Source organism: Rhyacophila brunnea, unplaced genomic scaffold (genome assembly GCF_057557595.1).
Source record: "Rhyacophila brunnea isolate RB1 unplaced genomic scaffold, BYU_Rbru_1.0 scaffold_9, whole genome shotgun sequence".
NCBI classification, from domain to species: Eukaryota; Metazoa; Arthropoda; class Insecta; order Trichoptera; family Rhyacophilidae; genus Rhyacophila; species Rhyacophila brunnea.
In genome coordinates this window covers 6,042,171-6,067,145 of record NW_028233361.1, presented here as the reverse complement: position 1 = coordinate 6,067,145, position 24,975 = coordinate 6,042,171, and the positions used below count along the sequence as shown (strand labels likewise).

The 24,975-nt window shown below is 34.9% G+C and overlaps 1 non-coding gene across 1 annotated transcript; it reads left to right on the top strand.

The window, feature by feature from the left end:
• The first annotated feature begins 4,125 nt into the window (after positions 1-4,125).
• TRNAR-ACG (transfer RNA arginine (anticodon ACG)) lies at positions 4,126-4,198 on the top strand. Its single transcript has one exon. It is a non-coding gene; the product is annotated as a tRNA-Arg (tRNA).
• Positions 4,199-24,975: the final 20,777 nt, after the last annotated feature.

The following is a 24,975-nucleotide window of genomic DNA, read 5'->3' as shown; positions in this document are numbered from 1 at the left end:
GATTTTTTGAATAATAAAATGCCTAATTCTTGTCAAATTTGGGATCACAGAGATTATCAATATAATTTTTTATCGTGAATATTTTACAAAAATTATCTCGTAATAAATTATGCTAATGGTTTTATAAATGCGTTTAAAAATTAATAAATGTAAAAAATCTTAACACCACTGCACAGTTATGTACCGAAATATGACTATATTCTAAAACATTAGAGCGAGAGGTTTAAAAGAATACTATTTTATGTAACAAAAATACTTCATGCAGTCATCAAATGTTTAAAATAACTATAAAGGATAATAAGGCTTCAAAATTATATAAATAGATCATCTACAACGTTTAAGGAGTGTCCAGGATCATGGTTTGAAAATACAATAAAAACTCAATTTTGACCTTCGACGAGCATGTCCCCCCTTAAAAAACCTAAACGAAAACGTGCAGACTCAAGCTCATCAGAAAGTCAAGATGAAGAACTGATTTTTCTCGACAGTGGTGACGAATATACTAATGATGAGGACGTTGAATGTATTTTTTGTAGTAGTTCGTACTCAAGTGACGTTGCCGGAGAGAAATGGATACGATGCATTGCTTTTTTAGATGGTGTCATGAGTTATGTGCTGGGGTAGACAACAGTGTGATTGACTTCATTTGTGAAATATGCCTGATCTAGTAAGCATTTTCATTGTTTTATCACCTAATCATTATTATAAGACAACATATTGTGTATATAAAACATTTTCTCCGATAAATAAATAAATAAATATAGTGACATGTTTTCTTATTTTTGCGAAAAAGTTGTTTCCTAATATTGGATATCCAGTATTAGGAACACAGCTCCTAATACTGGATATCCAATATTGGGACACATTTTTTTCTGACAATTTTATCCTACAAATGCCTTAAATAAATAACAATAAATCTAAGCCTCTTATTAACACTTTGATTAATGTCACATGTGATTATAGGTTAAATTCCTAACATGTTTGCAAAAATTCAAGCCTTAATAATATCTACTACTATTTTTAATTATTTTTCAACAAAAAGTATCCAGTATTCGGTACAGTTCCCCTACATACGTAAAGTTTTTTAGTCATCTTAACATGATTTTAAATTTTTTTTATCCGACGTCATGACAAAACAAATCGACGTGCGGACACCTCGACTGTCGGTCTCCGATTGGCGACTAGTGAGAAATTTCGTCGCACCTACTGTAAAAAAATATTTGCCATTTCACTGAAGTACGCTCTTAAATGAAACAGCCGATTTCAAACCAAGTTTAAACCAAACCAAATTGGCCCAACCACTTTGGAAAGATGGGGTGACGTTTTCAAAAGGATTAATAAAATAATAATATACAAATCGAGTAGATATCTGAGGGTAAGTCTGCGAAGTTGACAATATATTATTATTAAAGGGACGTTCTACAGAATTGGCCTTGAGAATTGAAAATATGATTTTTTAACATGTGGTCCATAATATCTGGTCTACTAGTTAATATAAAAAAGTCGTGTAAAAGTTGTTTGTGTCAATAATTTTGCTCTATGACTCGATCCGACTCATATTTCACATTTATTTCATCAGGGCTGTCGAAGACATAAATCATAAATATTTATAATTTTAAATTTTTATTTATAATATATATTATTTAAGTTTTGTGCATCTAATGCCGGGTCCACACTGGCAACAAGTTAAGTTGCTGGCAACCTCGTTAGATTTTACGATAATTATGATGATTATCGTAAAATTTCTTAAGCAATTATGGTAAGTATCGTAAAATTTAATGAGGTTGCCAGCAACTTGTTGCCAGTGTGGAAATGGCTTAATATCCACTGTGTTTCACGTAGTGGCATGGACCTGGGGTTAAATAATTCAGGAAGTCAACACCCATGATAGAATTTTTTCCAGTTTTGGTTGCATTATATTCCAAAACTCTTCTGTAAAAATCGTTTCCGATTTTATAAATGGAAATTTCTCGATGTACATAGTAAAAAAACCTACGAATAAAAAAAGACAAGAAGGAACATACTGATTCATCGCAGTAAAATCTGGCAATCAAATTCGCCATTTTGAAAAGCGACGATTTTGCGTAAACAAATATCACGTGGTCTGTACGTGTGCGGCAAACTTCGAATGTGTTTGTAATTTTGTGTATTTTATGTTTGTGTATCACGCATTGTCGGCCATATTTGCCGGCCTTTCTGATTGCCGTGATTTGTACACATCTTCCTTCCTTTCTTTTTTTATTCGTAGAAACAAACAGTATTTTTTATTAGTTATATGAAGTTGGCCTTGAATCTGTAATAAAATAATACACAATTAAAATATTTTGAAATAGAAAAAAACACATTTCCAAGCTTTCAGCCGTGCTCACTCATGCATGTCATTCGTCATTTGGATAAGTATATACACATTTTGATGTTATCTTGCAAAGTGCGAATGTATTGTTTTCAAATAATTGATATGGATTAATTATACCATCGTATTATTTTCTTGAAATCATAAATATACTATAATAGTATTTGAGTATCAACCTATGTTCAATTTGAATTGGGTTATAATAATAATATACCCGTATATATATCAATAGTATGTTTGCTACAAAATCCACCCAAGTTATCAGTACGTACTTGCACAGGTTTGATTAAAAACTATGATGAAATTAACATTTTAAAAATATTAATTCATAATATTATTTTGACAGCCCTGTTTTCTGATTGGCGTACATCTTGCAGGTGTTCATAAAATAATAATAATAATGTTCAGCGGCCGACAATATCAATAATAATAATAATGTTTCTTGAAATAAAATCTCCGATGATTGGTGATTTTTGCGAAAAGATCGATTTAAATTAACGTACTTACGACGCCGAGGTCCTTTTTATACTAAATTATATTTGAATGTCGATCTCTTCAGCCCCCCCTTAAAGCACAAAGTAATTAAACAGGTTGAATCCACGGCAGCTCAGTTAGTAGATTAGTCATCTCTGAAATCGCGGATTGAAAGTTAGATTTCGTAGTTGGGCAATAAATGCATGTTAATTATATTGTTCGTTCTGTGCTTGATAAAAGTGCAAAGATACAATAAGTTTGGTGAATAAAAACTAGATGTCATTGTCAAATAGCGGTGGCCGTAATCCTTACTTCCCACCTCCCTCAAAGCCGAGTATTATCTTCATAAGACCAAGTGACCGGCAGTCACGGGTCATTAAAGACCGTGATGCAAATAACATTTAGTTAGCTAGAATTACATGTGGCAAGCGGGCGTGGGCATGTTGTTATACTTCACCGTCGCTTCCTACCAACAGCGTCACTCAAAAGTTAACTCAAAACATAATTTCTGTTCGACCTGCTGCTGTCTGAAGTCTGCTATGGCTTGAGTGAACGTCGCATCCTCATCAATCATACAACTCATCATCATTCATCAACCACATATCACATATCATCCATACACAGTGTACCGCCAAGTGCCGCGCACCTGGTAATAAACAATACCGCGCAAGTGATAGTGCATCCAGACCACGGAGCTATCATCTCTGGTTTAATTAATTTTATTAACTTAATAATAAATTTAATTAACCAGTTTAATGTTCTCAGCAGAAAAATAAAACCGCCGTCGGATTCCGTATCAGTCAGTTTTCCCATAAAATTCTCACGTTACAAACACACAGTTTCTTTTTTACTGGTATGAAATACGATTCTTACTTGTTTTATTCATACAAAGCGGAATTTCGTTCATTACATTATAAACATGTCGAGTAGTCTTGAATAGTCGAAAGATTTCATTGCAGTTAGATAGATATCACTACCATCAAATTTTTCATTCAACATTACAAATTCCGTCCGGAATCTCGTAGACACATTTTTTTCACAAACAGGTATGATTTTCAAAATTACTGCGTTTCTGGTGCCGGACATCGCGGGTTGGACATGACTGGTCTAACAAAACTTAAAAATATTTTCGACTTCGGATTAGATATGCAAAATGTTGCCCCACTTACATGTGCAATATAATTAAATGCATAATTATTCTCTGTTATCATTTTGTATTGAACTATTGACCTATATTATAATGCAATCAATACGTAGAATGTAGATGCTTATACAATTTATTAGTGTGTTTTTACAACGGTCCTGTGGCGCAACGGATAACGCGTCTGACTACGGATCAGAAGATTCCAGGTTCGAATCCTGGCAGGATCGAAAAAATATTTTTGTATGAAAGGATATTACCTGATTTTTTTCTTTGTGGTCGTTTAGTTTTCTCCTAGTGGTCGCACGTATGGCGGCAGGGTGTCAATGACTTAACAACAACAAAAACACATCACGGCGCTGGATTCTGGACGAATAAAATATTTTTAAGGAAACCTTTGCCATTTGTGGTCAGTATGGCCAATTTATCATATATTTATCATGCTAGTAGCAATGTCGGTTTCAAGTTGGTGGTTATATTATCACTATTCCAGGGCTTGAAATGGACAGGAGCGCCGTTCCGGTTCATGAAATCCCCAAAATTATCGCTTCGTCTCATGAAAAAGTTATTTTGACCATTTGAGCTAGATAGGCCATGTAACAAAAAATATAACACACTTATTTTTATACAATATACTTAGGTACTTACATATAATTAAATAATTATGTTAATATTTTCGGGAAAATATCAAGCTCTATGGTTCGTAAAATAATTAATGTTCATTTCGAACGCTCATCATTACGCTCAAGTCCACCCAATACAAAGTCAAAAAACCGTTCCCATCACATTAAAACAGCAGAGTTAGGAGTGTTGGGACGCGGACGAGTTGTCGCAGTGTTCTTCAACCAAAACTCAAATTAAGAAATAGTGCATTTTGCTTTTTGGAATACAAACATGTCAAGTCACGTAATATGTAGGTGTGTATTGAATAAATAACACACTGTAAAATAAAAGGTAATGTGCATTATTTTTGTTTTTATTTACTTACCAGAATAAAAATTCATAGCAGCCAGTTGGTTAAAAACTTAACTTAAAAAATAAGTAAGTATGTACTTAATTTTTTTTAAATTCTTAAAAAGTTATTTATGGTGTACTTACAATTATTTTGAATGTCTTATTCAGCACCCGAAAAATGTGTTAGCAAGATTTATTCCGTGGTGAAGTTACACATATTTTTAATTGTCAGTGTAGGCAGTGACGTCCCTAGACAAAATGCCGCCCCTAGGCAACGCCAAAATGCCGCCCCATTTTTTATACAATATTTTTTATCATCCTTGCATGACTCCAATATCTAATAAATGTGTTGAATGGATTCGTCCATTGCTAACAAAATATATAACATTAAGCGAGTTTCAGATACATTTAAAAATACTCCTGACAACTTTCGAAACTAGGAAGTCACAGGTAAAAATATTTGTATAAATTAATTACGTTAGTATGCACCTACCTATAATTCAAATATAATTCGCAAATCTTCACGAGTCATTGCTGGTCACCAAGGACGTGATGTCCAAGTACAACGGAAGTAAACTAAACATCGCAACCCCGATAAAAAAAATACAGTCCTGTTAAACCTTTTATGTTAATTAATACATTTTGTTTCCAACCAGTGAGCTGAACTTTTTAATTGAAAGATATAAGTTGCGACGCTCAATCTGCCTACCCCCACGGGACGTCACTGAGTGTAGGCTAAAGTAAATAATATATTGTGAAATCAATAAAATTCTTAATTTAAGATTTCTCCCTTATTGAGTAGAAATTTGTCACTTACGACCTTTTGCTTGATGTAAAGAATTTAATTAATTCCAAATTACATTACATTACAAACGTTGCATTTGGAAGATTCGCTTACTGATTAAATTTACACGATGAAGAAATTCACATAAGTCCGGTTGTAGATTGTAATAAGTATGTAGTAACTATCAAAGAGTGATTCTGGTAAGAATTTGAAATCTTATCTAAATTGCGTGTTAAATAATATATATTTTATTATTTTTAACCAGTAAATTATAAATTAAATTAAACGAAGCACTATAAAATTCAATTTTGTTAGTTTAAGCAATTTTTAATTATAATAAATGACACTTATTTTGTATTTTACCGGAATTCTTATGTGAAATACAGGTTAACTGTCGTGACGTAAAAATTGCACATCATTAGCGCCGAGGCTGACGCGAATATCCAATCTCGCACTTCACGAAGGGGTGTAGTCGTATCAAGTAGTCTAAATGTGAATAATTTAACCGATTATTGTTCGAACTTCATAATTTAACTATTTATTTATTATTGGTCAATAAAGAACTCTATCATAATAAAAAATGGTAATTAATATATTATTCTTCTAAGACCAAAGTGATTAAAGTTTTGTACTATTTCCTTTATATTTTGCCTCATTTCTGATAAATCCATTGCGTCGTCTGCATAAAAGAAAATTGGTACTGTAGGTATATATCAGTGGCTGATGCTGTGGATGCGGTGCATTGCCAAAGACATTTTCAGTGACGTGTTATGTATTGTGGATAATTAAGTACCCATGATTTTTTATTATTATTATTATAATATATTATATAAGTACTTGTCTTCTTCTCTCTTGCGAGGGTAATATTTTTTATGCCTATGTAAATCTCATGTTGTGAACGTCTTGAATTTGTATTTGTTATGTCCACAATGTTTTGTTTTCTTAAATAAATAAAATACATGAATAAATAAATAAAGCATTTCATGATATTCACATAAAATATCCAAACATAAAAATAACACTAATTTACTAAAAACCGTGACAATGAACAGATTATTATCATAATATTATTATGTAGGTACTTTATTTAAATATTTCAATAAAAAATATTTAATATACATATTATACATAGCTGGTATAATATTATGTTTTATGTTATCATGAAATGTTAAATTGTTGGATGAAAAATGATAGAGAATAATAATGGCATTAAATGAAATCTACTGATTATTCAGGTTTATCTCCCAAAGACGCCCCACATTATTTTCGACCTTCATACGCCCTCTAGCATGGCCCCCACATCCTGAAGCGGGCCCCCAGGCTAGGATGTTTGGCGGGCCCCCTTACCTATCGCTATGGGTAAAGTCAGTGTGACGCGCTGCAGTAGCGTTATCCAAATTTAATGGTGTATTTTTAGCATTTTTTTTATATTTTTAATATGTAGGTACTTACATCCATTTGAAATATGAAGTTGTTGAGTATCGGCACACAGTAAAAAATTGCATCGTACACCCAAATAGTCTTAATTATTAATATTATCAAAGGAAAATAGCGCCGCAGGCGACTTTTTTACCATTAGAGCAAATTTGTGATCTGTGATTATCTCTGATTCTATATATCTGATTAGCTCGTCACGCCGGGCCCTTCACGAGCCCGGGCCCCCAGGCTAGAGCCCTATCAGCCCCCCCCCCTTGTGGAGGCCATGCTCTCTAGTAATAACACCACTTATAAAGAAGACCATTCTTGATCTCAAAAGTCACCGCACTTCAGTCATTTATTTTATACCGTTTAGTAGTAGTTTTAAATTGCGTCAAGTTAAAATTTAAATCGATTAGTTTATTTGCACTCCACCCCGTTCAGTGGTCGACTCGAAGATCACGCCTGGACAGATATACAAAATTTATTTATATTTACACGGCTTTAGTGGATAGAAAGTGTGCAGGTGTCTTTCTCGACTCGCGATGGCGCCTTACAGTCGACTGCATTACCTTTGGAGTAGAGTTGACTGATGGAAATTTTACACCTCGCGACCTGACTCGATTAAATCCAACTCAGCAATTCGCAAATTCCGTGGACATATAGCAGTAATCAAGATTGAGAAAATGAAGTAAAAAATAAATAAAAAAAACTCGAAACACGATTGGCTGCTAAACTGGGAGCATCTACATAATATAGCATAATAATCGTTAGCATATTTGGTTCATTCTTCGTAGAATAATAACTTTCTATCTATAGGTATGGTATATTAATATTTTCACCACGTTCCCCATGTGTGTTATTTATTTATTTAAAAAAGATACATTGAGCACATAACAAATTATTAATTCAGGACGTTTACAACATGACATTTAGAATAAAAAGTACAGATAAATCAACTTAGTAAAGAAAAAAACAAAGCAAAAAATAGTTTCATAGCAAAATAAATAAATAAACAACAATAATTCAAGAATAATACGAATTAAACAATAAAATAGAATTTTAAAAACAAAATATCGCTAAAAGTGTCTACATCTCTAGGGAGTGCATTGACCAGCCGCATAGCCCTCGCTATTGGTGCCTTGTGAACCTGACATGAGGAAACAGCTTTTACCCAAAATTGGTCATGGCTGCGATCACGCATGTAATAATAATTGACGGGTGCATAAAAATTCAAATTATCCAGAATACCGGGATCGGAAACTATACCACGTGAGAGCATCAAATAAACTATCAATATGATATTTGTTTCATTTCAACGCTCTATGTTTAAAAAATACTTTGTTTCAAGTTATAACTTTTGCGAATGCAGAAGTCCCAAATAAAATTAAAAAAAAACACTTTAAGTTAACCATTAAATAGGTTTAAAATTAATTTTGGTATTTAAAAAAAATAGTTTACCATCAGAGAATACAAAACAACTGAAATGGTTGCATTGGTAATACCTATTTGACAGTGGCGAAGGGTGGAGGTAGGCTGTTAAAATTCGCCATAAATAGTGCACTCTAAAGTTTATCAGTCATACGTATTTGTTTTTATTGAAATGAGACTACAATTTACAGATGGTGTCGGTTAGTTTTTAAAAATCAATAAAACCCTGCGAAAGCCATGCCATAATAGATAATAGTAAAAAAACACTCGTCTCTCTATGAAATATCTAAAATTATGCAATTAAATCATACATAACTTTGAATATTTTATTGATAGAATAATATTTTTATACAGGTATAACTAACTTTGGTTTAGGCAGGGCTTATTGAATTTAAAAAATGACCCAACAATATGTGTTATATCGTTATATGTATTCTTAATCCAACGGAAATAAATAAGTATGAATGAAAAAGTGTGCACAATTTTGTCGTATCGCCCAAAATACACCAAAACTATTATGGTTTGGCTAGGCAGGGTTTAATTGATTTTTCAAAACTAACCAACACCATCTATAAATTGTAGTCTTAGTTCAATAAAAACAAATACGTATGACTAACAAAGTCTAATGTGCACTATTTATAGTAGATCTTAACAGCCTACCTGCACCCTTCGCTACTGCTATTTGAAGACATTCAGCGGACTCTGTATGTCTTGCGTTACACAGACGTTATGACAGTAATTATCATTAATTCATAAAGTCCTGGTCTATCTGTTCTATGGCAACCGGCATTGGCATGTTCTGTGCTTACTATAAACGCTAACGTTATCTATTACTCAAACATATTACGTGTAAAAGAGTATTTTTTATGACAACGTTAGTTACCTAAGTATAAAATACTTATAATAAGAATATTTTTTTGTTCCCAAAAACAGTATAGGATCGCCAAGTGTAATATCGTTATAGAGTAAATTTGTGTATGCATAACAATTCCAACGCAATTTGAATTCTTTTGAAAGTCTAATGCGAACGACTCCATCTATTAAGTCGAGCTGGTCTCACAACGTTTATATTTTCCATAAATTTGAGACATACTATTTTATATTATTGCACTCAGTAAGGCCGGTAGTTATTTTGCAGTAGATATTATATATTATTCTTCTTCCATGACATTTCAGCCAAAATCAAGACATGGCCTCCTTAATTTCTCGCGTCCACGACACTCGGTTGTCTGCTACTACACTAGCAATTGCTCCCTGGCGTCCCTCGGACGAAGTCTCGGTGTTCCAAAAACGGGAACCTCTGGAAATCATCTGGAAATCCATCGAGCGTCTTCTTTGGAGTGTATTAGTCACTCATTCATTGCAGGCGTCACGTCCAGAATAATTTATTCTATCGGAGAATTTGTATATGTATGGAGAGTCGCAGATTCTTTATACAGTTTTTTTTTTACGCCGGGGAATGTCACAGGTACAGTTACCCAAGACTGAGGCCACCACGTACTCAAGTATGCTTTGGCTGAGTTTAAATTGAATATTTAAATACGGAGAACTGAGCTAACTAACGAACGAAGCTAATTCATAACCGACAAACATTCATTACTAAAAAAACTACTTAAATCGTTTTTAAATAATACATGATATTATTATGTCTCTTGCTTTTTTGAAATCCAAGTTAATAATAAAATTGAGTGATTTTGAAATATTTGCACTTTAATTGACCATGTCCATGATACGAGTACCTACCTAAGTAAACAATATAGTTTTTTTTATATAGTAGTATTTCTTCCGTTATTATAAATACTGAATCAATATTCATGGAACTTGCACAACTTCTTTATGTAGTAATTAATGTAGTAATTGCTAGTACTACATAGCGAGAACTACATATATCGATATCTCAAAAGGTTCCAAAGTTATAAAATAAAATGTCTCCTTCTGCTTTCAGTAAATCACGGCCCAGAAGGAAACCGGGGTGCGGAAAGATACGATCCTGTGTTTTGATTTTGATGATATACGCCAGGAATGAGCGGCTGATGATGGAGAGGGTAGAACCGGGCGGATTTGAGGGGCTCTTTGAAACGGCCAATGTCCACCCCTGGCGATGCTGTGGCGAAGGGTGACTTTCGGAAAGAAGTAGACTGTGGAGATCAGAGAAAAAGAACACACTCGTCAGGTACAGGAAATAAGAAGATAATACTATATTACTAATGATGAATAGGTACCTACTACATAATAATTATAACAAATTATAACAAACTCACTGACGACATAAAATTGAGCGAAGAGTTTAAATTACGTATTTTTCAAAACATTTATACACATCAAAAATCATTAGATAAAATTTCTTTTTATTTTTGAAAACAATCTATATTTAATATGCGATTAACCGCCATAGCATTTTTTTTAAAATTATCTAATTAATAATTATTTTGGTCATGAAAACAATATTATGCGCGATGGTTTTAGGCTCTGCGATAGGAGCCTAACATTTTCATACAATTCGATAGACTGGCTGGGGTTACGTGACGTAAAGTCTATACGAAAAAAACAATCACAATTCCTTGGGAGATAATCGACATTTATTTACGCTAAGATAGATGGCGCGCTTTGGTATATATTTTTAAACCTTGCAGATTGTTTTGTAATCTGTATAAGTACTACATTCCTACATAATATACGACATCTGTCTTCGTCACCGGGCGATAGTCTAAAACGAAAAAAATAGTGTTACATAATTTATTTTCAAGATATTTGACAAATGTAACATGTCAATAAATTTAAACGAATAGGTAGGTACCATCCAAAGATCATCTGACTTGTAAAGAGCGATGTTATGCGTCAATAACCCAAGATGTTTACGTGAGATCCACATATTAATCGTCTCTTGGTTGAGAAATTTGAATTTCATTACCCTAAATATATCACATAAGCATTTTTTTAAACTTAGGCGTTGGAAGCATTTAGTGTAATTACGTAATTAATCAGTCAATATATAGAATGAACATACGGCGCATGGCGCATACAACGTATACTAATTCATCAAAGCCGACTGTAGACTGGGGCATTTAATTGCGAGTTACGATAGTAGTGCTAGTTATTGATTATTTTGATTATTTCCGAATGCAATACGGTTACCTGTTTGCAGTAAATTAAGATATTCGATTGCATATTTCATTCAAATAAATGAACGTATTATCATTTATTTCAATAAGTATAGAGCAATCATAATATTGTACAAACAGCACTCGAAGTATGAGCAATAATTAGCGATGATCAACATTTACAGTTTCGTGTCACTGTCTGACTATAGTGGGCCATGTTTTTCATTTGAAACCATTATTCTTTGAATGCTCCATGGTATCTCCGGATCTACGGCATGTAGCACCGTCTTCTTGAAACCACGTGGTTGTCAGATCCAGTCCTTCCAATTGAGGTCAAATGAAATCACGGTATCGGTCAATGCAGCGCCACACCTCTCTTGGAAGAAATACGGGCCAATACCGTTAGACCAGTCCACACCAGACACATACTTTTTCAGAATTTAATGGACGCTCTTGGATCACTACTTAAGGATTTTCACTCTTCCAGAACCGTCAATTTTGCTCTTGACCAATCCGTTCATCCAGTAATAACCATCGTCGCTAAACACTATTTTCTTGGAAAAATTGGGACAATAAAATTTAATTATTTCATCACGCCGTTGAACTGTGTCATCATCATAATCAGCCTGAATCTATCTACTGCTGGATGAAGGCCTCTCCAAGCTGATTCCACTTCTCTCGGTCCTCTGCGTTTCGTTGCCGCGTACTTCCGCAGAACTTTATCGTTTTATCGATCCAGCGGCCTCTAGGTCTACCTTGCGGACGTTAAGTACCTCTTGGATACCACTAGGTGACTAAATTTGTCCAACGATTGGTTTAACGCACCATATTAACAAACTAGCAAAATTATTAGCAGGTGGCAGAACCATCTATCAACATTCTCTATGTCTTTTCCCTGTCTTCCTCTCTCTCATACGTTTACGTATAAATTTTCTGTCTTACTGTATTTATTCTGGTGTTTCAGATGAGCTGCTGCATCACCCTGGCGGAGTCTTTGTCAGTCTCCCGACTTTGAACTCGTTCATTTGTCAAGCTTCAACGCTTAGCTTGTGGTTCTTCCCCAGATGTTCAATACATCCATAATGATTATATTTCTTGATTGATTGTGTATGTTACCTAAGATTTGTTTTTATAATTATTAATAACCATGTCCTTGCTTTTTCGTACAAGGTGGTTGTTTGTAATTTTGAACAATCACAAACACCCAGGCTTTGAGAAAAACACATAAATGTTTTTGTCATGACCGGGAATCGAACCCAGAACTCTCGGGTGGAAGGCCAGCACCTTACCCACTGCACCACAAGAGCCGCCTTGTTGTTGCCTAAGATTACAGTAATTGTCAGCACACTATCCTTGTTATAATTACCCTTAAAACTTTTCGTACAAACACGATACTCTAATCACTCGACAAAATTCAAATTCAAGTCCGGCAAATATTGCTGTCTTCTTTTTTTCAGTTACTCCCACAGTCTACTTTCGTTCAACAGACACCCTTCGCCAATGTGTTATACTCGTACGAGCATCAAAAGTTTCCTTCTTCGACCCATTGTCTTAAACCCCAGAAGTCGTTTGCTGGCATGCACTCATCTGTTTCCCGCAAATACATGGATAAATAGATTTATCATTTTTCCATCCCTAGAATAAGTAATCATGTAGATGTATGAAAGTTCATAAGTATCTATACAATATTTCTTATGTGTAGATAGTAGTGGCGAAGGGTGAAGGTAGGCTGTTAAGATACAACATAAATAGTGCACTTTTTGTTAGTCACATGTATTTGTTTTTATTGAACTAAGAGTACAACTTACAGGTGGTGTCGGTTTGTTTTTAAAAATCAATTAAGCCCTGCCTGAACCAAACCATAATAGTTTTAGTATATTTTGGGCGATCCGACAAAACTGTGCAAACTTTTTATTCATACTTACTCCGTTTCGTTGAATTAGAAATACATATTACACAATATGTTTTTAAAATTCAATAAACCCTGCATAACCAAATGGAAATGATAATAGATACAAAATAAATTATTCTATCTATAAAATATCTAAAATGATATATAATTTAATGGCATAATTTTAGATATTTTATAGATAGACGAGTATTTTTTGACTATTATCTATTATGGGTAGGTTTTCGCAGGGTTCAATTGAATTTTTAAAACTAACCAACACCAACTGTAGAGTATAGCCTTAGTTCAATGAAAACAAATTCGTACGACTGACAAAGTTTAGTGCGCATTATTTATAGCGGATCTTAACAGCCTAGATAGATAGATAGATAGTAGATATATCTGTTAGTTTTATTAGACATCACATTGATGACTGGATCAAAGTCAAAGATTAAACATCTGTTCTGCTAAATATTTAGGTACATGAATATGCATACATATTATATTGCATGCAAGATTTTATATCAAAACCGCTTTAGGACAAAAGATAATTTTTATAACAAAAAATATACGTAATCCATAGATAATTTGTTTATAATACTAGCCAGCATGCAAATGTATCATAGACAAAAAACGTTTAAGTGCGCTGTAAATGCTGGCGTATTTAACAATAATTGACCGGAATTATTTTCCTGTATATTTCAAATCGTAGTTAAAACGCGTAATTATGAGACGATACAAATAGTAATAAAAAAAACAAACAAATAAATATACGTCTGTATCAGATGTGGAAATATTTGCAATTATTCTCTTATACAAATAAATCAAATCAGTTTATTTATTAAAGAAATCGTGATACTCAAAAATCGTTTGTTAAGCCAGATTCGCTCAATCAACGAATCGAGAGCCATTTGCGAAATAAAAAAATGTAAGATAAAAGTTGCTTAAAATATAATATATTAAATTGATACATTATGTACCACAAAGTATTTACGGCGCTGTTATCAGTGCCGCCCCATTTTATATACCTACAGTATTTTTTATCATCTGTGCACGTCTCGTTTCTTGTCAATGGGCAACGGAAGTAAACTAGACATTGCGAACCCGACAAAAAATACAGTCTTGTTAACCTTTTATATTAGTCATTACATTTTGTTTCCAACCAGTGAGCTGATTTTTTTAATCAAAAGATATTTTTGTTATTACCTACTAAATTTACCTAGCCAGTGATTTAGGTAGTAGGTAAATAGGTAGCTTTTCTGTATATACCAAATACCCTCCATGGACGTCACTGTGTGTTAAGTGATGATGGGATGACCTGGAAAGACGCGATTGGCAAGCGACAGGGATTTTTGGAAGCGCTGTATACTGCCCATATGCAACATCCAGACCGGACATGGTCAACAAATAATAGGAATAAGGAGTTCACGATATCTTTTTAAGAAAATTACGTTGAATATGGAACTCAGAAATAATATGAACTGAAATACCTAACGCCTGTGGAGAAACAGGCAACTGATCTCGAGTGTGGAAGAATATGGGATAAACTTAAACACGTGTACAGAATACGCTTGTAGTTCGTTCTGACAACTGCTCTCGTTTTATGCACTGCCGCTAATTCAATATTGTGTATTTGAAAGTTGCAACACACACTATTGGAAGTCTATAATGTGTGGTTTATTTTCGTAGGACATTCACACATTCAAAACCCTGCATCAAAGTGTAGTGTATTGGAGAATAGCCTATCGGAATTATATGTATTAATCTGCTATGTGTTGTTGAAAAATATCTTTTAAATATAGGCTATTACATTGCCACCATGTCCGATCCTAGTAGGATCATAATTATGGGCCTCCACAGAGTGGTGGTTTTGTATCAACAGATTTTTGTTTTTACGAAAAATGGATGTCAGCCACTTCAACCTATTAATTAGGTTCATACTCTGGCTCATACACAAATTGAAAAACAATATAATTTGTACTTGTCAGACCCAGGATTCGAACATGGCGAATAGGCCAACGCTTAAGCCGACAGAAACAGTCAAAATCATTCCAACATTATCTGGTGTACCTCAGGGATCTAACATTAGTCCTATTTTATTACGATGTACGTAGAGTTCATTTATCAACCACATTCAACTGTCTACGAAAGAATAACATCGGACAGATCTAGTGTCGTTTGCGAGGGATTTTTTTAAATGCTATCCACGTTATGCATAAGTCAATATGTATACTTATTCTTCTTATTGTGCCATCCCCTAGCGGAGGTCGGCCACCATCAAGGCGATCTTATCTTTGTCGTCTGCTACCCGGAACAGTTCAGTGGAGCTGCACTCGTACCAATCACGGAGGTTCTTAAGCCACTAAATGCGGCGCCGTCCTCTGCTACGCTTCTCATTGATCTTTCCTTGAATGACAACTTGGGGAATGCTGTATTTTTGCCCTCTCATAATGTGGCCGAGGTACTGTAGTTTCCTGGTTTTGATACTACGTAGAACTTCTCGGTCCTTCCCCATTCGATTGAGAACTTCAACATTTGTCACCCGGTCAGTCCAAGGAATTTCGAGGATGCGTCTATACAGCCACATCTCAAAAGCTTCAAGTCTCCGTGACACCTCTTGGTTTAGCGTCCATACTTTCATCATAGAAAAGAATTGAGAAGAATCTAGAATTGACAGTTATGTATATAACAGAGTGATATAGCCCTGGCCTTTGAATCAAATCAAACTTCATTCCGTTGAATGCCACACCCCGCCAAAGTTCCATTCGCAAAATCATGCTACAACATTCGCCCGAAGTTCGTACGCAGGTGGGTTAATTAGTTTCTTATTGGGTCGTGATTCATGGCGCTATTTTTTGTTCTCGCATTTAACCAGGGCTCGAAATGGACCGGAACGCACCGGAGCGCCGTTCCGGTTCATACAATCCCCAAAATTATCGCTCCGTCTCGTGTAAATATTAATTTGACCATCTGAGCGAAATATGTCATATTATAGAAAAATCTAACACAATCGTTTTTTTAAATACATATATGTATAGAATTAGATAAGTAACAGTGTTAATATTTTCATAAAATTGTCAAGCGCTCCGGTTCGTAAAATTATCCATTTCGAGCGCTGCATTTAACGTATTATCTTTTTTCTATAGGCTCATTAATGGTGGGGTCTTGTTTTGTCATGGATTATCTCAGATTATCCAAGAGATAAGGAGAAGGCGGTGGCATTAAGTTGATTATTTGCTATTCAAATATCTGGAAACTTTCTAACTGTAGCATTTGATCAATGTCAGCTTGCCATACATCAAAGATTTGCCATAGTAGGCGAGTATTGATTTCCCATAGAAGAACCCTAAGTTAAATTGCAAATAATTACAAGATAAAAAGAACTTTTTATATACAACGTTTTTTAAATTTTCTGTTGAATTATTATGCTCACATCGCACCCTCGCAACTAAACTGCCACAATCCAAAAAACGTCAAACAAAAAAAATCAGCTTTGAAGTTTTTACCTTTCGCATTTTTGTACTGTGTTTTTGAAATATGTTTAGATATTGAATGAAGTTTTGACTTGAATTTGATGACTTAGAGATATGAAATTTTCGGTACTTATACTATGAACGATAGCCAATGAAACGTAGTAATTAACTCAAAACACGTAAATTTGGACTTGTGGCGGTTTAGTTGCGAGGATGCGACATAATGCTTAAACTTATACTTATACTGGATATGAAGTAAACAAACAAACAAATACAGAATACTGAAATATCATTTTGATTTCCATAGTAACGCATGAATATTTTAATAATTTAGTTGCTAGAACCACCCGCTTAGCAACCAATAATAGTGGATTAGATTACGGATTTCTTCCGAAATAACTTTTCATACAAAACGGAATTAACTGAAAATGAATTCAATTCTACTAAAAGATGGCTAAAAGTATTAAAAGAATGCATTGGCATCGTGTTCTGGTATATTCTAAAAGTTTCAAATGTCTAGCTAGTCGGGAAGTTAGTTAAAAATCGATTTGCAAGATTTGTACTGGATAAACAACCACCGGACAAATAAGAATACGAGCTAATAAAAACGTTGTAAAAATGTGTGTATATATACGAAGATACATTTTAAGGAATACTTAAACACTGTGCTAAAATTATAACGTTAAACTCACCGGGTGTCAACGCACCTTTATGCCAATATAATATTATTATATATTATGCACAGTAAGTTGACGTTTAATAAATTCAGAGCTTGCCCAGATGACGCGATTTGACTCGCGCCTAACTACGCGGAGTATGCCCTTATTTGGGTTTTTGGATGAACTCCAGTAGGCAACCAGTTCATCCCGAGGTGGGCAGATAACATCAGTACGAACTCAGAACGGCTGGAGAGAGAGACGAAGATTCATGAAGGGTGGTTGTATAGTCGATCATGGAAATATTGACAATTCGGTGGAAAACCCGTCTAAGAATATACGAAAAAATATTTAGTCTTGTTTATTATTAAGAACTTTATGCTGGCATTTATAACTTACGAACAAGCTTCATGTAAAATAACGGAAAATGGATGCCTAAAGTCTCCACCTATAAAGTTAGTACCTTCATATTTCCGTCATAACTACTTCCAAAGAAAATGTTTAAAAAATATATTTATCCTACTTTGAAAAATGTACCCCTCTGTAAAGAACCACCAAATACTTATAAGTATACATATTTACAGTGGCGAAGACTTCATACTAGGCGAATTTTTAAAGCCTACCTTCCTTAAAAAATATTTTTTAATTGTATATTGACATATTTATATAATCACTTGATTATTTTATATTCTATAAAAATAATTTAATTTGCCAACGACAGATGTAGTATGTTACGTAGGAATGTATTATACAGATTACAAAAAAAAGGTTAAAAAAATATACCACAGCGCGCCATCTGTCTTGACGTAAATAAATGACGATTATTAATTTATCAAGGAATTGTGATATTTTTTCGTATGGACGTCATCATCACGTGGATCGTCACGTAATCTCAGTCAGTCTATCGATTTGTGTGAAATATGGTAGGCTCCTATCGCAGAGCCTAAAACCTTCGTGCATAATATTGTTGTCATCACTGCACTTTGTCCAAAATGATATAGGTACATTATACACCTTTTCATTAGTAGTAATGTACTTTTAGTAATGTGCGTATTATAATTTATTTAATAACTAGTTTTCAGTGCGTAATATGAATGACAGTAACGCGGTTTTCATTTGTGTTGTTCATCTGTCATCGACTTCAAAATAATATATTTTCTACTTTTGGAACTCCACAGAAGACGCGATCTAAAATTATATATAATAAAATGTAAGATAGGTACCTACCTATAATTATTTCAACACTATTTTTTGAGGATTCATTATTAGCCATATCGTTTGACTGGAAGACGGTAGACGAACCAGACAATAATAATCGTCCTGGATCCAAATGATGATTGAAATATCGAACCCATAATCCACCAAGCATAAATGCAATGTGTTAACATCCACTTTAGTGATGGGCATAATAGGTGCATAAGTAAATATGTACAATGTAATAGCTGTCACACATTCATTAGTAAGTATCTGCCGCCATGCTTAATGTACAGGAGACAGAGTCCTACAAAAACTTTCTAAACATGGCATTAAATCACAACCAATTAACATGAAATTTAAAATTGGAACTCGGTTTTGTAACGGAAATTCAAACCAGTGGTTGTCAAAATGATAATAAACGCGAAGACAAGATACTATACGATTATTAATTAACGATTCCCTTGATTTGTAAAGAAATAGTTTAATTATTAATACAATAATGATTGATGCGATGAATTGGTAATGCGATAAATTATTAATAATATCTACATAATGATTTATCGTAATAGATTTTTGGGTTTCCACCGTGTGTACTTCTTCCTTCTTAACCTTCGGGCTCGTTGCAGAGGCCATTATCAAGAGATGATACGTTTTATGATGAAGTGTAGTGTGGGTATATGACCACACCGGATCGAACCCGGAGCTCCCGGATGAAATGCCAGCGCCTGACGCACTGCACCACGAGTTCTATTAGATTATAATTTCTTAATGTTTCATCTGCGGTTTTCATACCATTACCATTGTATTTTAATTAAAAACGAGTTCAATACATGAAAAATTGTAATTTATAAAATGGGAAAATTTTAATCGCAGAAGCGACGTTACCATGTTATTTTCTGTTTTCGTACATTAAGGCTATACCTCAGTTGAGGCATGGTCTAAAAAGATCGTGGCTAGGCGATGGGGGGATTGCGGGTTACGGGTGAAAATGACGCATGACGAACGAAATATAATTTGTCATATAAATCCAACATGCGTCCATTTAATGTTCTGTTTATTTAATATTAGTAACAATAATAAGATATTCATTGACATGTTTTCTTTTTCAAGTAAATGGGTAACGTTTTCAGTCATCTTTACACGATTTAAGAATTAATACCCCCGTCACCATCACGAACAAATTGACGTGTTCCCAGCTCGACGTTATATCCTCGAATGCCAGCGAGTCCAAAATTTCGTCGCGCCTATAGTTGAAAATTATTAGCAGTTTCACTGATGTATCGTCTTTACAAATCCAAATCATCATTTACATACAAGATTTATCATAAAATCAGTTCTATCAGTCTTCCTATTGTACCTGCGGGCATGACCACCAAGATGTTGAACACATCCTCTGGGATTGCCCGCTTATGGAATTCGAACGAGCGGAGCTGTTTGCCAGGGTCCGTCCTCACACGGGCCCAATTGGTCATGGAGATCTGGTAGCAACCGAGGCCAACTTTGCGGCTTTTGAGAAATTTGCAGCGTCGTATGGGGAGCGGGATAGTCCCGACTCTTCTGTAGACTCATCCATTTCAATTCGTGACACTCAGTATGCGGGTACACAAAGCGCTTAACGTCAGCGGACAGCAGAGCCAGTCCAAAAACAAACTTTTTCTTTCTTAACTTTCTTCTTTAAGCACTACGGTGCATGGTTGCAGCATCAGTCCCGTGCGGCTCCGTCTCGGGACGGAATGAGCACTTAAAATCACTTCTTTCAGACACGTTTAAAGCGTCATAGAAAGCGGCCGTGCATATCCACGGTTGTGCATATATGACGGGTGGTGGTGGGCACTTTAACGTATGTTCTATTAGTAACAATAATAATATATTCATTGACATGTTTTCTTTTTCAAGTAAATGAGTAACGTTTTTAGTCATCTTTACACGATTTAAGAATTAATACCCCCGTCGCCATCACGAAATAAATTGACGTATTCACACCTCGACGTTCGCTCTCCGAATGCCAGCGAGTCCAAAATTTCGTCGCGCCTATAGTTGAAAATTATTTTTTTATTATTAAAAAATGATAATGTAAAAACGAGGCTCGGCACACGAAAAAGTTTGATAAACGTTTTCGTTTAATCAACTCAACTTGAACCAACTTACCTTGTTGTCCGTCAATAATGAATGACAAGTTCATTAAAAAATTTGATATAAATCATGCCAATAAAATATAAGTGTTTTATAATCATGATTTTTCAATTTTATTACACCGGGGACTTAATCTTTTAACACACCCTTGCTTTGACGAAAATAAAACAGCTGGTCCAAATGCTCGAATTAATTACCGATAATCATTTCATTAAAAACAAACTGCCTACTTACAAATTTAATCCAAAACGAATTTACATATTGTAAGTATTGATATTTATATAATTATCAATCGTTGGCATACTTACTCAGCTATTAACGTCTCGTGTTTGCATTACATGTTATGATTATCATAACCTGCCTAGTGCCTAGTGCAGTGAATCCCAACATTTAATGTTTTGTTTTTTGCAACCCTTAAATCGTTTTGTAAAATCTCGGGGAACCAAGGCCTGCACAAAAACGATGCATAAGTGCGAATGAGAAAGTATTCGGCACCCTTATAATCTCAGCGACACGCGCTAGAGTAAGATAAAAGGTTTACAGATGTGTGAAATGGTTTGCTGTTGTGTAACCGCCAAATATTAGTTTGTTGCATAGCTAAGCGTCGATAACCTGCGAGCGCGTGTTGCTAAAATTGATATTTTTTGTGTATAAAGTCAGTGGTAAATATTTTTTTTAGTTAATTAAGTATGAATGATGGTTCTGTGTGTTGTATTAAAATGTGGTAACCGTACTGATAAGCAAGAAGATGGTATTACGTTTCATAGGTAAGTTGATACATGTTCATGATAATTTATTTGTATATTATTATATATTTTAATATTAGTGACCTAGTGTTTCTTTAAAATAACTTAAATTATGGATATCTTTACCTAATGCTTGCATTTTGACCGGTAAAAATACTATATAACGTAAAAAAATAGTAAATTACATTTTAATTCTGAGCGTCTAGTGCGAGCAGTTTGGGCGAGCACTAGCGAAATGGTCTATGGTCTCAAACATTGTGTGCGAATGCGTTCGCTCGCCCACAAACCAAACGCGCGGCACGCAGCTTCATTTAGCAATGCAATGGGTGGCGTCTAGATGTATCTATAGTCTAAGCGGGGAACCCCTACCCGATTGATTAAAATCCAGGGATGTAAATTCCGAGAGCAAAACGTTATTATTTCTACCATCAAATTGTATGTAAATTTATTATCTGTTGCATTTTATTACTTCTGTGTGACCCTCTTAAACTGAAGGCTTAATTACATTGGCAGACGCGCAGATTCAACCAGATCCAACGATCCACGCCGACCGTCGTGACCAACGTCTTTACGCTATAAGCAATTACACCCAACGATTTGATCGCGTTGGTCCTTGCTTTTGATTGGTTTAAAATAAACATAGTGTTGCTATTATTAAACATTTAGGTTGACCAAAAACTATGTCTTCCTTAGATTGGTGGCTACAATGAACAGATTTCCCTCGCAATTTTACGTCAAAACTCAGCTGCAAACCTAACCTCGCAAGCGGGCGGTAGTTTCGGATATTTTCGTACGTTCTCGGCAATCTTCGCTTGACTCTTCGTGAATCGTGGCTGACGAAAATAAGATTGGTTCCGATTTACTCACGATGATTGACGATCCCGGAAAACTATAGATAATAGGCTATCGTGGCAGACGATCGTGCCAGATGCAATCTGCCAATGTAATTTGAGCATGATAAACGTAAAGTAATTCACGAAAAATCTTACGTACCACCTCCGCAAACGTCCTATTAATATTAGCATCACAGGTGCAAAATAAGCCATGTCCATGCGACCTACTCTCAAAAGTTGTTTTATTCCCATTTCTTCTTAATTTGCCGCCCCCTTACATAGTGCTACCCCTTTTACTGCATTCACTTCACACACACGATACAATAGCTTTCAAATTAAAATTTATTTATTTACATTAATTACGAACTTACGAACGAATTATGAACTATCCAAATTACAAATTCAAGACGTTCACAACATGACATGAGAAAAAAAAGCAGAAATACGCCGGATGAGCTAAGTAGACCCTATTTTAAGAATTTATAAAACAACGTCCACCTAAACTCATTTTCATTTAGGATACTCCACCTCAATATCCGAAGCGATCTGGTTGAACGCAGTTACTGCCCGCCCAATTGGCATTACCAATGGCAAGTTAGTTCTGCACTACCGAGGACAGCTGGGTTTGCATTTACACCCCGTATAAGCCCGTGGCTTCAAAACCTGAGTGATTGGTACGAGTGCAGCTCCACTGAACTATTCCGGGTACCAGATGATATGGTAAAGATCGCCGTGATGGTAGCCGACCTCCGCTAGGGGATGGTTCAATAAGATGAATATGAGTCAGAAAAAGTACGTAGCCAAATGCGATATAGATCTGTTCTGACTTTTTAACACCCACGGTGGCTACGCGGCTTAAGCGTTGGACTATCACGCCGTGGGTCTCAGGTTCGAATCCTGGGTCTGGCAAGTACACATATTGTTTTTCAATTTGTGTGTGAGTCAGGGTATGGACCTAAAAGGTTCAGCAAGTGGCTGACATCCATTTCTCGTAAAAAACAAAATTTGTTAATATAAACCTCTACTCTGTGGAGGCCCATATGATCCTATTAGGATCGGACATGCTCGAAAAAAAGCAGTATGTCAGCATACCTAAGAGAAAAATAATAATAATGGAGCGATAGGTATTTCTTATCAAACTGAATTAAAAAAAATGCTTTTTATAATAGTTTTTTTTGCAAGCTAAAGTTCTCACGGAACCCGGTTGGGAATCGCTGGCCTAGTGGCTTGATCGTGCTCGAAACACTGGTTTGTGTCTAATCATTAATCAGTTATAATCTATAATCACAAATAAGTATTATCGATTGTTATAATAATAAACTAAAGCCAGTAGGTACCTATAGAATAAAAAATACGACAATATTTTATGATCACTCAATCGAAAAATACCGCCACTAATCTGAAACATACCTGATTTAATTTGAAAGAGAAAGGTGGTCAAAGTCAATAAAGAAAAGGGAATATTTAGGGGGAATGAAGTGGTACCGTAGTACTATTAAGGACATCAAGCGACAGAAATATTACACATACAATGAAAGTGTAAAGTAAACCGATGGTACTCGTAAAGTATAAAGCATGGGTGGCCAACCTTTTCAGCAGCCGGCTAGAATCTAAAAATGAGATTTCCTACCGGGCCGCACAACCGATTTTTTCATTTTATAAAACAAAAATGAGAATCAAACATATTTATTAGATTAGAATTTTTTTATATAATAAAAATTAAACAAAATAATATAAAAATAATAAATTTTAGTGAGCAGTTTGATTTTGTGTGTCAGAACTAAGTGCATCAATATCGATATCGAATGAGGTTGTTCCTGCACGCAAACAGTTTTCCAAATCCACATCAGTGATTCGTGTTCTCACTCGGGATTTGATATAGTTCATCCGGCTAAAAAGCTGTTCACACGTGTAAGTGTTACCAAATAAATAGTGAAGTCATTCATCATTAGAGCATGTTTGTAAAATGCAGGATATTTCTCCTTGTCCAAATATGTTTTGTAAAACACTTCCAAACCATCCTGATGGAATTTCTCCTTTAACTGTTCATCGCAATATATTTCACAATGTTCCATTTGTAAATTTCCCGGTAATAAATTCACGTCTACGGAGAATAGCGTTACAAATGCAGCAAGAAGCACACGATGCTTTTTAAAATATTGAGTCGATATCGAATCTCAATTTGCGAAATTAGCACATCTAGCGGCAGCATTTTTGATATTATTTTTATTTTCTCACTGCTCCACGGGCCACAAATTGACACCCACCGGGTTGGCTCCCATGGTATAAAGCAGTGGCGAAGGGTGACTTTTGGGAAGAGGTAGACTGTAGAGATCAGAGAAAAATAGCACACTTGTAAGGTATACTTACAAGAAATAACAAGATAATACTTACG